Source organism: Trachypithecus francoisi, unplaced genomic scaffold (assembly GCF_009764315.1).
Source record: "Trachypithecus francoisi isolate TF-2019V2 unplaced genomic scaffold, Tfra_2.0 Lachesis_group10, whole genome shotgun sequence".
NCBI classification, from domain to species: domain Eukaryota; kingdom Metazoa; phylum Chordata; class Mammalia; order Primates; family Cercopithecidae; genus Trachypithecus; species Trachypithecus francoisi.
In genome coordinates, this window is record NW_022681455.1 from 42091163 (window position 1) to 42106658 (window position 15496).

A 15496-nucleotide genomic window follows, 5' to 3' on the forward strand; every position below is an offset into this window, starting at 1 on the left:
AAAGACCTCCAATAATGCTCCAAATGGGAGGAGGCTATAGAGGATCCCTGCCCTGGCCTACTGGGGTCCTCCTGACTTAGGAGACACTAAGGAAGTGTCTCCTTCCTTACTAAGGAAGTAACTAGAGAAATGACACTATGATGTAGAAGATGTAAGTTCTGTGCCAACCATTATCTGTTATTCTCTTTTTTTTTGAGACGAAGCCTCATTCTGTTGCTCAAGCTGGAGTGCAGTGGCGAGATCTGGGCTCACTGCAACCTCCACCTCCCATATTCAAGCGATTCGCGAGTAGCTGGGACTACAGGCACGCACCACCATGCCTGGCTAATTTTTGTATTTTTCGTAGAGACAGGGTTTCACTATGTTGGCCAGGCTAGTCTCGAACTCCTGATCTCATGATCCGCTGGTCTGGGCCTCCAAAAGTGCTGCGATTACAGGTATGAGCCACCGCGCCTGGCCGAATTATTCTTTCTTCTATAATAAATTGTATTGTAGTTTGAATATAAAATATTCTTTTGCATTGTAGAAAACTTCAAAAATGCAGATAAGCCACAAAAAAAGGAAATAATCATTTGCAATTTGCCATCCAGTAATAACCCTTTAATATATCAATGTTTATTTGGTAATCTTTGTTCTATGAATAAACATACATTTTAAATGGAATCATCACAAACTGTTTTGTAAGCTTTTTTCATTAAAAAAAAAAAATACTGTTAACACTTTTCCATGCCATTAAATATTCTAGGACATAATTTGTAATGGGAACATAGTATACCATTAGCTGAATGTACAAAATGTATTTTGACAAACCTGTATTGGTGGAAATTTAAATTATTTCTAGTTCTTCCCTATTAGACACAATACTGTAAAATATTTTTGGGGTGATATCTTTGTGCACACTCATGATTATTTCTAGAAGTGAATTAATTTCTAGAAGTGGAATTTCCCAATCTAAGGTTATGAAACATTCTAAGGCTTTTGATACACTTCTAATTGCCAAATTTTCCTGCTGAATAGTTAAACCAATCTACTCCACCATCATTACATATCTATTTTTCAAAACAACTCTGCCAACTAGAGAGTGAAAGTAGCTTATTAGTAATAACAAATCTATTTTGGCATATTTTTAGACATTTACATTTCTTATGTACATTACCCATTCATGTCCTTAGCTTATTCATTTATAGGGATGTTTGTTTTCTCTTGTTGATTTATAAATGCTCATCAAGTCTCAAAGATATTAACCCTTTTTGTATTTTTGTTTGGTTTTTTAACTTTGTTCATAAAAATTCTTGATATAAATTAATTTTTAAAATCAGTTTTTTTTAAACTTCTCATTTATAGCAACATGGCACTATGTATAAAAATGTCCCATCAGCCCAGTACTTTGGGAGGCTGAGGCAGGAGGATCACTGGAAGCCAGGAGTTGAAGACCAGCCTGGACAACAAAGCAAGACTCCTATCTCTACAAAAAAAAAAAAAAGCTGGGTGCAGTGGCACAAGCCTGTAGTCCCAGCTACTAGGGAGACTGAAGCAGGAGGATTGCTTGAGCCCAGGAGTTCAAGGCTGCAGTGAACCATGATGGTACATGACATGCCTTAACATTTTGTTATCATACATTTTACAAAAACAAAATTTTAGTTCATTGTTTTGACTAATTTTTGGTTCATGGTGGATTTCTTTCTTTTTTTTTTAACAAATAGAAGGGTTTTTGTTTGGTTGGTTGGTTGGTTGGTTTTTTTTTTTTTTTTTTTTTTTTTTGACATGGAGTTTTGCTCTTATTGCCAGGCTGGAGTGCATGACCTCAGCTCATTGCAACCTCCACCTCCCGATTTCAAGTGATTCTCCTGCCTCAGCCTCCTGAGTAGCTGGGATTACAGGTGCCCACCACCCCGCCCGGCTAATTTTTGTATTTTCAGTAGAGATGGGGTTTCACCATGTTGGCCAGGCTGGTCTCAAACTCCTGACCTCAAGTGAGCCGCCCCCTGCTCAGTCTCCCAAAGTGCTGGGATTACAGGCGTGAGCCACCGCATCCGGCCTTTTAGTTGCTGATTTATTAATTGAGGGAGGGCCACACAGACTGACTAGTCCTGAAAGCTGGCTGTGAACCTGCAGTATGGGGACGGGAGCTCCTGGTGAGCAGGACTTTAGGAGAGATACTTCTGCCTCACCCCTGGAGGAAACAGCCATACCTAGAGCTAGATCATCCCCGACTTTCAGGGCCAAGGACTGGCCACTGGGGAGGCAGGTGAGCTCAGTGCAGGACCAGCACAAGTTCACCAGTTACCTCCTCCTCAAAGAAATAGAGGCTCCTCTTGCTTTTTTTGTTTTTGTTTTTCTAAAAGGAAAACTAAAGACAAAGCAATGACCAGGGCCAATAGTATGAGAAGTTTCTACCCAGGTGCATCCAATTAGAAAAAGTCAATAAAATGGCAGATTGGAGGAGTGGGAATAGAATGTCACAGGCCAAATAAGAAACCCCAAAGAGGAAGGATACATTTTCTTTCTCTTCCCCTTCATCATCAAAATATCCCTATCTGGGCCAGGTACGGTGGCTCACACCTGTAATCCCAGCACTTTGGGAGGCCAAGGCGGGATCACCTGAGGTCAGGAGGTCGAGACCAGCCTGGCCAACATGGTGAAACCCCATCGCTATTAAAAATACAAAAAGGCCGGGCGCGGTGGCTCAAGCCTGTAATCCAGCACTTTGGGAGGCCGAGACGGGCGGATCACGAGGTCAGGAGATCGAGACCATCCTGGCTACACGGTGAAACCCGTCTCTACTAAAATACAAAAACTAGTGAGGGAGGTGGCGGGCGCCTGTAGTCCCAGCTACTCGGGAGGCTGAGGCAGGAGATGGCGTAAACCCGGGAGGCGGAGCTTGCAGTGAGCTGAGATCCGGCCACTGCACTCCAGTCGGGAGACAGAGCGAGACTCCGCCTCAAAAAAAAAAAAAAAAAAAAAAAAAAAAAAAAAAAAATACAAAAATTAGCTGGGTGTGGTGATGGACGTCTGTAATCCCAGTTACTCCAGAGGCTGAGCAGGAGACTTGCTTGAACCCTGGGGCCAGAGGTTGCAGTGAGCCGAGGTCGTGCCATTGCACTCCAGCCTGGGCAACAAGAGCGAAATTCCATCTACAAAAAAAAAAAAAAAAGTCCCCATCTGAGAAGTAAGAGGGTGAACAAGGTGATGGGTGAGGCCCATCACCCCACAGTCCACATGCCATGGCTTAGTTACCTTCAGACCCATTGAGATGCTGGGGAGAGCCAAGCGAGCCATGGGTCTGAGGACAGGGGTGCTAAACAGGGCTCTGGAGTCAGAGACTGCTTTCAATTCAAACCTGGCTCCCCACCTTATGGTATAAGTCTCTTATGACTTTGAGAGAATTATTGGAACCTCTCTGTTTCCTCTTTTATCCAGTGGGGATAATATAATAGCCCCATAATGATGTTCTGAAAACTAAATGAGCAGAAAACGTCTCACCTGTGCCTGGCACAAAGCAAGCATTCAGAGATAGTAGTTTCTGAAATGATTATTATTATTCCCTTTCTCAAGGAGTACCCTTTCTGTTATGAACATGCATCCATAACCCCTCTAAGAAAAGCAAAAGTTTGAGCAGCAAGCGCCCTACTCCTAGAATTGCATCTCTAGCAAATCCTGATGACCTGGCTTATGATGGTAAACGCATGGTCTGGTGTATGGAGAGGACCCTCCAGGGCCTGGAGCCACACCCCTGTGCCACTCCAATCCCTCACTGTGTGACTTTGGCTAAGTTAAACCACCTCTCTGTGCCTCAGTTTCCTTTTCTGAAAATGGTGATAACAGTAGTACTCCCCTATAGAGCAGTTGTGAGGATGAAATGGGTTGATTTGTTTAAAATACATAGAAGAGTGGCTGGCATGTGGTGAACCCTTTTTTAAAAAGTTGTGATTGTGGGACTTAAAAGCACAACGTTGGCCAGGCACGGTGGCTCACACCTGTAATCCTAGCACTTTGGGAGGCCGGGGCAGGCAGATCACTTGAGGCCAGGAGTTCGAGACCAGCCTAGCCAACACAATAAAACCCCATCTCTATCAAAAAAAATATATAAAAATTAGCCGAATTTTTGTAATTACAAGCATCTATAATATTTGTACAATATTTCACATTAATCTTTAAAACTCTTTGTTTGTCCACTCCTATCAGTAAAAATTGAGCACTCTTCAGCCGGGCGCAGTGGCTCACGCCTGTAATCCCAGCACTTTGGGAGGCCGAGGCGGGTGGATCACCTGAGGTCAGGAGTTCAAGACCAGCCTGGCCAACATGGCAAAATCTTGTCTCTACTAAAACTACAAAAATTGGCCAGGTGCGGTGGCTCACGCCCATAATCCCAGCACTTTGGGAGGCCGAGGTGGGCGGATCACAAGGTCAGGAGATCAAGACCAGCCTGAACAACATGGTGAAACTCCATCTCTACTAAAAATACAAAAAAAATTAGCCACACATGGTGGTGCAGACCTGTAATCCCAGCTACTTGGGAGGCTGAGGAAGGAGAATCACTTGAACCCGGGAGGTGGAGGTTACAGTGAGCTGAGATCACACCACAGCACTCTAGCCTGGGCAACAGAGCAAGACTCTGTCTAAAAAACAAACAAACAAAAAAAGAAAACCAACCTAGCCGGGCGCGGTGGCTCAAGCCTGTAATCCCAGCACTTTGGGAGGCCAAGATGGGCGGATCAGGTGGTCAGGAGATCGAGACCATCCTGGCTAACACGGTGAAACCCCGTCTCTACTAAAAAATACAAAAATCTAGCCGGGTGAGGTGGCGGGCCCCTGTAGTCCCAGCTACTCCAGAGGCTGAGGCAGGAAAATGGCGGGAACCCGGGAGGCGGAGCTTGCAGTGAGCTGAGATCCGGCCACTGCACTCCAGCCCCGGCGACAGAGCAAGACTCCGTCTCAACAAAAAAAAAAAAAAAAGAAAAAAAAAGAAAACCAACCTGGATGGGCATTTAAAATCTCAACACAGCACTTTGGGCAGCACTACCAAATCAGAGCTGGTGTGAACTGACCTGTTTTCGGTTTCCGTTTTGCATCGGAGGCTGCCTTCTTGGCAACGTCACAAGGATGTCCAATAGGCTAGTTAAACTCAACTTCTCCAAAACTGACATCCTAATCTTTCCCCAAAAACCTCGCTCTTCCTACACGCTCATCTCAGAAAATGGCAACTCCATTCTTCTAACGGCTCAGGCCAAACACTTGGTGTCATTCCTGACTCCTCTCTCTCAAATCCCACACGATCCCCACACTCTGAGCAGCAGATCACAGAGGAGCTATTAATAATTTCAAAATATTTTCAAAATTTACTCTTTTTTTCCTCCTCTGTTACCTCCTCTGTCCAAACTCGGTTCTTCCTTGACCTTACTGGTCCCTCACATCCAACCTGCGACCCACTTCTGGTTGATTCTACGTCAAAAATACATCTCCAATCCCTTTCTTTTCTTGATTTCCGATGCTACCCCCCTGGTCCGAGTTGCGTCATCTCTTACCTGATTACAGTGGTAGCCTCCTGCCAGGTCTCCCTCACCCCACCCTTGGCCCTCCAGTCTAGTCTCAACCCATCACTCTCAGTGGCTCTCCATTTCACTTGGAGTGACTGCCAAAGACGCTGTGGCATCTGTACTCGCACCCCATTTCCCAGCACTCTCCCTCACTCTGCTCTGGCCACACTGTTCATGGAACACACCAGGCATACATGTTCTCTTTGCACATGCTGTTCCATCTGCCTGGAATGTTCTGCCTCCGGATATCCACATGGCCCACTCCCTCACTTCCTTCAGGAAATCCAAAAGTTGTATTCCTCCTACAGCCTTTCCTGGCCATCCTACCTAAATTTTTAATGCCAGCTCCCCAGCCCTGACACTTCTTATGCTCTTTCACTGCTTTATTTTTCTGCTTACCATTGATCACTAGTATAGCATATACTTTGCTTGCATATTCTGTTTACAGCTTGTCTACTCCCACACCACACCACCAAAACAGGATGGTATCCAGTTCATAGCAGATGTTCAATAATTTTTCTTTTTTTTTTTGAGACAGGGTCTCACTGTATTACCCAGGCTGGAATGCAGTGGCATGATAACAACTCACTGCAGCCCCTATCTCCCAGGCTCCAGTGATCTTCCCACCTTAGCTTCCCAAGTAGCTGGGACCATAGGCATACACTACCACGTCTGGCTCAATAAATCTTTGAGTTAATGAATAAAACAAACTGGATATAAGAAAAACACCAGCATACACCACATGATAAATGGCAACTCACATGTGGTAAGGGAGCTGTTCGGGCCAGACACAGTAGATAGCACATGTCCCATCCAAAGCCCAAGAGGTACTGCTTAGCTTCAGACTTTTGCTACACCATAGTAATGAGTGTGGCCATAGATTCCCTGTTTCCCCAAGATAGTATTTCTTAGATCGGGCATGGTGGCTCATGCCTGCAATCCCTGCACTTTGAGAGGCTGAGTTGAGAGGATCACTGAGGCCAGGGGTTCAAGACCAGCCTAGGCAGCACAGCAAGACCCCACTACTACAAAAAAAAAAAAAAGAAAAAGTCTGGGTGTGGTGTCTCATGCCTGTAATTGCAGCACTTTGGGAGGCTGAGGTGGGTGGATCACTTGAGGCCAAGCGTTCAAGACCAGCCTGGCCAACATGATGGAACCTCATCTCTACTGAAAATACAAAAATTAGCCAGGCATAGTGGCGCACACCTGTCATGCCAGCTACTTAAGAGGCTGAGGTAGGAGAATCGCTTGAACCCCGGAGGCAGAGGTTCCAGTGAACCAAGATTGTGCCACTGCACTCCAGCCTGGGGGACAGAGTGAGACTGCATCTCAAAAGAAAAGAAATTTCCGCCGGGCGCAGTGGCTCACGCTTGTAATCCCAACACTTTGGGAGGTGGGGGCAGAGCAAGACTCCGTCTCAAAACAAAAAAAAGGGAAATTTCTTAAAATATCTATATTACTTCAGTTGAAAAACAGTAACAAAACCATACAAGCCATACATGATGAGCCCATATACTGGGTCTGAGGGACAAAAAGCAGTTTGCAATTTCTAGCTTATAAGCTGCTTGGGAAAAGAAACCTCAGGTACTAGACTGAAACTGTCAAGTCTCTCCTCATAAAATAAGAATACAACCTATATATTTAAGCAGTTGCTTTTTCTTCCTGTTTCTGGCTGTCTGGGTTCTGAATAAATGTGGCTTTCCTGTTCTGTCATTCTGCTTGAGATTCCTGTTCCACAGGTAACACTGAGGTGCACACAGGGCCTCAGGTGTGGAAGGGTAATCTGCTACAGCAATATACCTGCGAAGAGAGAGCTCTTTGGTTCTCAGCTGGCAAGCATTCCTCATTCTAGGCAGGAGATAGCACTGGCATTGGTTTGGCACAGTCATTAAGTGAGCTCTGGATTTAGGTTGATGCCTAGCTCTGTTATTTGCCAGCTGTGTGATTGTGTGATCCTGGGCAGGTTACTTAACTTTTCTGTCCCAGGCTTCTCATTTGCAAAAGGGGGATGGTAACTCCTATTTCATATGGTGAATGAAGGGATTAATATGGGAAAAGTACCCTCAGCCGTCCTAGGCTCATAGTAGGTGGTCAATAAAGATAGCTGTGATCATTAACCATCAGGTGCCTTATCACGTGCCTTCCACACATCCGGAAGCCCTGGGACATGCTGGACATGGGTCGGAGATGAGAAGCTTCCCTTTTTTTCTTTTCTTTTTTTTTTTTTGAGACGGAGTCTCACTATGTCGTCCAGGCTGGAGTGCAGTGGTGCGATCTCAGCTCACTGCAAGCTCTGCTTCCCAGGTTCACGCCATTCTCCTGCCGCAGCCTCCCGAGTAGCTGGGACTACAGGCACTCGCCACCACGCCCGGCTAATTTTTTATATTTTTAGTAGAGACAGGGTTTCACTGTGTTAGCCAGGATGGTCTCGATTTCCTGACCTCATCATCCGCCTGCCTCGGCCTCCCAAAGATCTGGGATTATAGGCGTGAGCCACCACGCCGGGCCAAGAAGCCTCCCTTTTAAGCTTCCAATCTAAAGCACCTGATATGATGATCCTCCACAACGCAGGAATCCTAAGATGTCATGAAGACAGAAGACTTTTACATGGGCATTTGCAACACTCATCAGAAGTAGGCAGGGTGGTTTGTGTGATAGGAAGGGTGGGCTGTCCTGGGACTGGTGGGGATTGGTGGTTCTGATCACCTGAATTCCATGAAACAGTCATGGTGGAAGAAATGGGATTACAGGAGCTTAGAGAGTAAGTGGGAGTAAGAAGAGAGAAGCAGGAAGAGGGCATCCAGAGAAAGTTCAGGTGGGGGGTCAGGAGTAGTATGTCCCCAATGTGGCACAACACCCCTGGTAGCACACCAGAGCAATAATAGTAATAATACTATTAGATAGTAATAATATTAGATCCCACTTATTATTATTTTTTATTAATTTTCTGAGAGTTATATTTTGCAGAGTCTTGCTCTGCAATTCTCCTGCCTCAGCCTCCCAAGTAGCTGGGATTACAGGCGCTCGCCACCACGCCCAGCTAATTTTTTTTTTTTTTTTTTGTATTTTTAGTAGAGATGGGGTTTCACCATGTTGGTCAGGCTGATCTTTAACTTCTGACCTCAGGTGATCTGCCAGCCTCGGCCTCCCAAAGTGCTGGGATTACAGGCGTGAGCCACCAGGCCTGCCCTAGATCCCTCTTGTTAAGTGCTTTCTCCTAGCCAGTCACTGAGAGCTGTACCACACCTGTTCTGTGAGGTTGAGGTGGTATTATTCTCCTTCCATTACTGATAGAAAAAAGAGAGACACAAAGGGGTTAGGCAACACCCAGTGCCAGCCATACAACTAGCAAGTGTCTGTCCCAATTTGGGCTTCCCAGAAGCAGACCTTGAGACAAGGATTCAAGTGAAATAATTTACCTGAGAAGCGATTCCATGAAGCAGCTAAAGCGGGTGGAGAAATGAGCGGGGAAGGGACAGAGGCCAGTGAAGACTGCGTTATTGTTAACCATGGTGGACAAATGGAGCTCAATCTTGCCTTGGAACTAGGAGACAATCAAAAGTGCATGCTTGACAGCTACTGTACCTGAGGGGTGGGGGAGCAGGGAAATTTGTCTACCAATTCCCAACAGCCATTGTATGAGGGCTGCTTGGGGATGGAGGAGGAGTGGAATTAATTCCCCAGTACTTCCAGCCTTTTTGTGGGAGGGCATGATGGACTCTGATAGAACAAGCCCTCAAGCAAAGTGACAGTGCCAGCAACTTGGAAGTGAGGCTGGTGCACTCTCAAACGGTAAGTGCCATGGACATCTGGGTGGAGACCAACTGCATGTGCTACAGTGGCAGAGCTGGGACTCCAACCAAGGCAATCAAATGCCAGAGCCCATGTTCTAAGCCCAAATAAATACCTTATGCTCATTTTAAAGTGTGAGTGTGAGTGTATGTGTGTGTGTGTGTGACATGAAACCTGGGATTTCATCAAGTTTCTTCTTAATGAATAATTGTTATTTTTAAAATATTACATAGACAATAGCAGAGGGGACACAAGGATGTGGCAGTTGTGAGGGTGACCAATGACAGGCATTGGGAATTGATGGAAGACAAATAAAAGTGCAAAATAGGCTGGGTGCGGTGGCTCATGCCTGTAATCCCAGCACTTTGGGAGGCCGAGCCAGGCGAATCACCTGAGGTCAGGAGTTCAAGACCAGGCTGGCCAACATGGTGAAACTCCGTTCCTACTAAAAATACAAAAATTCGCAGGGCGTGATAGTGTGTGCCTGTAATCCCAGCTACTTGGGAGGCTGAGGCAGGAAAACTGCTTGAACCCAGGAGGCAGAGGTTGCAGTGAGCCGAGATGGCACCTCTACACTCCAGCCTGGGTGACACAGTGACTCCACCTCAAAAAAAAAAAAAAAAAAAAAGTGCAAAACATTGAGTCTGAAGACTTCGACTTGAGTCCCAGGACCTGGCTCTGTCCCAACTATATATACACAACTGGGCAAGTGTGTCAAAGCCTGTCAAAGGGGGATAACAAGACTACTTAGAGGGTGGCTCTAGGACTGGATGAGATAATGCATGAGTTAAAAAGCACTAAGTAAACTGTGCGGTGGTAGGTAAATCCAAGGGTTTCGAGTGCCCAAGGAATCTCATGGAGAACCAGTAAGAATGGGGACTCCCATTTTGCCCTTCCTTGTGTGACCCAACAGACCCCTCCCACCTTCACTACTACAGCCTCTCCCAGGTTTTGTTGAGCTATCAGGTTGTGTGTTTCAGGGGAGGTCAGGGACTCCCTGGTCTTGGAGGTTGAATTCAAGTTACTCCAAACCAATCACAGTTATTCCACAAGTGGTTTAGGAATGGGCACTTGCTGTAAATCTGACCGATCAAGTGTGGAGGTGAGTCTGCTAAAGGACTTCCATCAATGGGGCACGGGAGGAACACAGCTTCTTTCCTGCTCTGTGTGAGAATGGAGGAAGACATGCTCATATTATTGATACTTACTATGTGCCAGGCACTATTTTAAGAGTTGGAAAAAAAAAACAAAACCTCATTTTTAAAAAATGTTTGTTGGCCGGAAGCAGTGGCTCACGCCTTTAATCCCAGCACTTTGGGAGGCCGAGGCTGGTGGATCACTTGAGGCCAGGAGTTTGAGACCAGCCTGACCAACATGGCAAAACCCCATCTCTACTAAAAATACAAAAATTAGACCGGTGTGGTGGTGTGCACCTATAGTCCCAGCTACTCCAGAGGCTGAGGCAGAAGAATCACTTGAACCTGGGAAGTGGAGGCAAGCTGAGATTGCGCCACTGCACTCCAGCCTGGGGTACACAGCGAGATTCTGCCTTAAAAAAAAAAAAAAAAAAAAGCCAGGTGCAGTGGCTCATGCCTGTAATCCCAGCACTCTGGGAGGCTGAGGCAGGCGAATCACGAGGTCAGGAGTTCAAACCAGCCTGGCCAACATGGTGAAACCCCATCTCTACTAAAAATACAAAAAATTAGCCAGGTGTTGTGGCGTGCACCTGTAATCCCAGCTACTCGGAAGGCTGAAGCAGGAGAATTACTTGAACCCTGGAGGCGGAGGTCACGGTGAGTGGAGAATAGCACCATTGCACTTCAGCCTGGGTGACAGAGCAAGACTCCGTCTCAAAAAAATAAATAAATAAATAAAAATTTTTTGTTGTTATTGTTTAGAGATGGAGGGGACTTCACCATGTTGCCTAGGCTGGTCTTGAAGTCCTGGCCTCCAGTGATCCTTCTGCTTCCACCTTCCAAAGTGCTAGGATTACAGACGTGAGCCATCGTGCCTAGCCTCATTAATTTAATCCATATAATAGTAAACTTCTGAATTAAATTATTATTATCCCATTTTACAGAGAGATTAAGCAATTTACTCAATTGTCCTACAGTGATGGGCTTTGGAACCAAGTTTGGCATGTAGAATCAACACGCTTAACCACTGTGCTGTGATGCCTGGAGCAGCTGCAGCCATCTTGCAATAATGAAAGGAGCTGCCACCTAAGAATGACTGGAATGAATTTCCCTCCCTGATGATGTTGAGCTGCTGAATTAACCAATCCTGAACCACCTACCTCTGGACTTTTTGTGATGTATGAAATATATAAAATTTTCCTTATTGTTTAAGCTATGTTTACCCCTCACGTTAAATATCTTTACTGTCTCTACTTTCTCTACTAACACCCACTGATGGGGCAACCTTCAATAGCAAACACGCAGAGTTCTCCCAGACATTCAAGAAAGAAGTAATTTCAATCTTACACAAACGCTTACAGAGAATATAAAGAGAGGTTCACTTCAAATCATTTTTAATGTAATGATTCCAAAACCCAACAAGAACAATATGTGAAAAAAAATTACACTTATGAACATGGATGTAAAATCCTAAGCAAAATATTAGCAAACTGATTCCAGCCAATAAGTAAAAAGGGTAATATGTTGTGATTAAGTTGACTATATACCAAACTGCATGGTTATATTTATTATTTTGAAAAAAATCAGTATAATTGATCACACTAAAAGATTAAAGAGGGAAAATCACATGACTACATCAACAGATACCTAAAAAGTGTTTGATGAAAGTCAACATCCATTCATAAGAAAAAACTCTTGGCAAAGCAGGGATAAATGGGAACTTACCTAGTCTTACATAGGGTGCTACTGAAACCCCACAGCAAACATCTTAGTGGTGACACATTAAAAGTAAACCAGTGGCGGGACAGGCGGATCACAAGGTCAGGAGATCGAGACCATCCTGGCTAACATGGTGAAACCCCGTCTCTACTAAAAAATACAAAAAACTAGCCGGGCAAGGTGGCGGGCGCCTGTAGTCCCAGCTACTCAGGAGGCTGAGGCAGAAGAATGGCGGGAACCCGGGAGGCGGAGCTGGCAGTGAGCTGAGATCCGGCCACTGCACTCCAGCCTGGGCGACATAGTGAGACTCCGTCTCAAAAAAAAAAAAAACAAAAAAAGTAAACCAGGCAAGCCAGAATGGGGACCCTATCTCTACAAAAAAAAAAAAAAAAAAAAAATAGCCAAACTGTAATCTCAGCACTTTGGAAGGTTAAGGAGGCAGGAGGATTGCTTGAGGCCAGGAGTTTGAAACCAGCCTGGGCAACAAAGTAAGACCCTGTCTCTACAAAAAAATTAAAATTAAAATTAAAAATTAGCCAAGTGTGGTGGCACATGCCTGTAGTCCCAGCTACATGGGAGGCTGGGGCAGGAAGATTGCTTATGCCTAGGAGGTCAAGGCTGCAGTGAGCTGTGATTGCACTTGGGCAACAGAGCAAGGCCCTATCTCAAAAGAAAATAAAAAATTCAACTTGAGAAAGGTGATCGAATAAAAATTTTAAATATATATATATTTAAATGGAGGGCCGGGCACAGTGGCCTGTAATCCCAGCACTTTGGGAGGCCGAGGCGGGTGGATCACCCGAGGTCAGGAGTTATAGACCAGCCTGGCCAACATGATGAAACCCTGTCTCTACTAAAAATACAAAAATTAGCTGGGCGTGGTGGCGGGCACCTGTAATCCTAGCTACTTGGGAAGCTGAGGCAAGAGAATCACTTGAACCCAGGAGGCAGAGGTTGCAGTGAGCTGAGATTGTGCCACTGCACTCCAGCCTGGGCAACAGAGCAAGACTGCGTCTCAAAAAATAAAAATAAAAATAAAATTAAAATAAATAAATAAATGTAAACCAGGCAAGTGCCAAACATGCCAGTTCATTGGGCAGAACTAGGGCCTTTAGAAAGGTCTGGGAAAGACCATGAGGTGCTGGCTCCTCCTCCATTACCAACCTGGCCAGAATTTTCCTGGTACTAAGCAAGGCCGATCCTCAGTGTTCTAAAGGTACCATCATATTCCCACCCAGTTTGCAACTTACACATGTTTATGTATGGCACCATCTTTCTTTTTTTTTTTTTTTGAGACGGAGTCTGGCTCTGTCACCCAGGCTGGAGTGCAGTGGCGTCATCTTGGCTCACTGCAAGTTCCACCTCCTGGGTTCAAGCGATTTTCCTGCCTCAGCCTCCCGAGTAGCTGGGACCACAGGTGCCCACCACCACGCCCAGCTAATTTTTTGTATTTTTAGTAGAGATGGGGTTTCACCGTGTTAGCCAGGATGGTCTCGATCTCCGGATCTCGTGATCCGCCCACCTCGGCCTCCCAAAGTGCTAGGATTACAGGTGTGAGCCACTGCACCTGGCCCGGCACCATCTTTCTTTAGTCCTCAGATTTTAAACCCTTTACAGCAAAGAAGAATGGATTTCTCTGAGGAATCTGATAGCATGACCTAAATCTGATTGCCCTCTGCAAAACTGAAATTTATTTGAAGTCTAAATATTCTGCCTTAGAAAACTATATACATCTTGGATTCTGGCCCATAATATAGCCCTAATTGTTGTAACATAAAAACAATGGTTTAAGTTACTATGGTTAAGGAAAAGTTAACTCCACACAAACAACTGGCAGAAGGAGTTTTCCTAGGCGTTTTCAAACCCTCCTTTGAAAGGCTGGGCCTATATTACTGTTGCAAAAGCCTCCCAGAGAGCCTCATCTTCACACTGCTTCCAGATAGATCCAGATCAATGGCCCAAGGCCATCAGATTAATCTCTCACAGACACTCCTTTCATCTTAAGTCCAAGGACCTGCTTATCGGTTAAATTTAAAAGACAACCAGCCTGGCTTTCAAAGTTCGCCTTCAAGAAGAGGCCCCAGCTGCCCTATCCAATTTTATCTCAGCCCTAGCACTCCAGCCCACCTCTGGGCCTTATCACCCACCACTGGCATCCTGCTCCTTTCTCCAAATCCAGCCTCTTCCCTTAAGGCCTAGCTCCTGGCCCATCTCTTCCATGAAGCTACGAGGGTATGGAATTGAGAGATTACAGAAATTTAGGGCCAGAAGGATCAATGACGCTTAAGGGCGCACATCCACTTAATGGTTGTTCTAAACTATTCTCCTTGTTTCCTGTGAATAAATCCTGTTTTCTCCCAAAAGGATGGAAATTCCTGGGGGAAGGCACCACATCTTTGTAGTTCCAAAGGTTAACCTGCTGGAAGAGGTACCCTGCATGAAGATGTGTGCTTTGATTCCTGCCCCCCCGCTCAGGCAATTCCCCTCTTTGGATAGTCTTTCCCCAACCTATTGACAGCCATTCACAGTTCCAGATTCCTCTCACTGTAGGTTATTTGCTTCCATTTTTTTTATTTTTGTTTTTTAAAATTTTTTTTGCAGAAATGGAGTCTATATTGTCCAAACTGGTCTCGAACTCCTGGCCTCAAGCAATCCTCCTGCCTCGGCTTTCCAAAGTGCTGGGATTACAGGTATGAGCCACTAATCTTTACCTTACTTTATTATTATTATTATTATTATTATTGAGACAGAATCTCTCTCTGTTGCCCAGGCAGATAGACCAGTGGTGCAATCTCAGCTCACTGCAACCTCCACCTCCCGGTTCAAGTGATTCCCCGCCTCGGTCTCCTCAGTAGCTGGGACTATAGTTGTACGCCACCATGCCCAGCTAATTTAAGTATTTTTAGTAGAGACGGGTTTTCACCATGTTGGCCAGGCTGGTCTCGAACTCCTGACTCCAAGTGATCCACCCGCCTTGGCCTCCCAAAGGGCTGGGATTACAGGCGTGAGCCACCGGGCCCAGCCTACTTTTTCATTTTTAAATTGTCATTAGTGTTGTTACAGCATGGAGCAAAAAATATATATTTACATTTTTAGCAAAGAGCCATACTTTCCCCAAACTCAAAAACCCCTGCTAGGTGAGTCATTCTATTCTGTACAGTAGAATTTGTATCATCCATTCATTTAGTCCACAGACCTTCATTGAGACCCTGTCAAACACAAGATATACCTGGGGCCACAAACAATACAAAGACAAATAAAACAGTTCTTTTCTCTTAAACAGAATACAATCTCCTGGGGGAATTTAGATGT

The 15496-nt window shown here is 45.2% G+C and overlaps 1 protein-coding gene across 2 annotated transcripts in view; it reads right to left on the reverse strand.

Annotated features, from left to right (window-relative positions):
* The window catches only part of CCND3 (cyclin D3), a 122400-nt gene that overhangs the window by 7799 nt on the left and 99105 nt on the right, over window positions 1-15496 (reverse strand). The gene's annotated exons all lie outside the window — the stretch shown is intronic.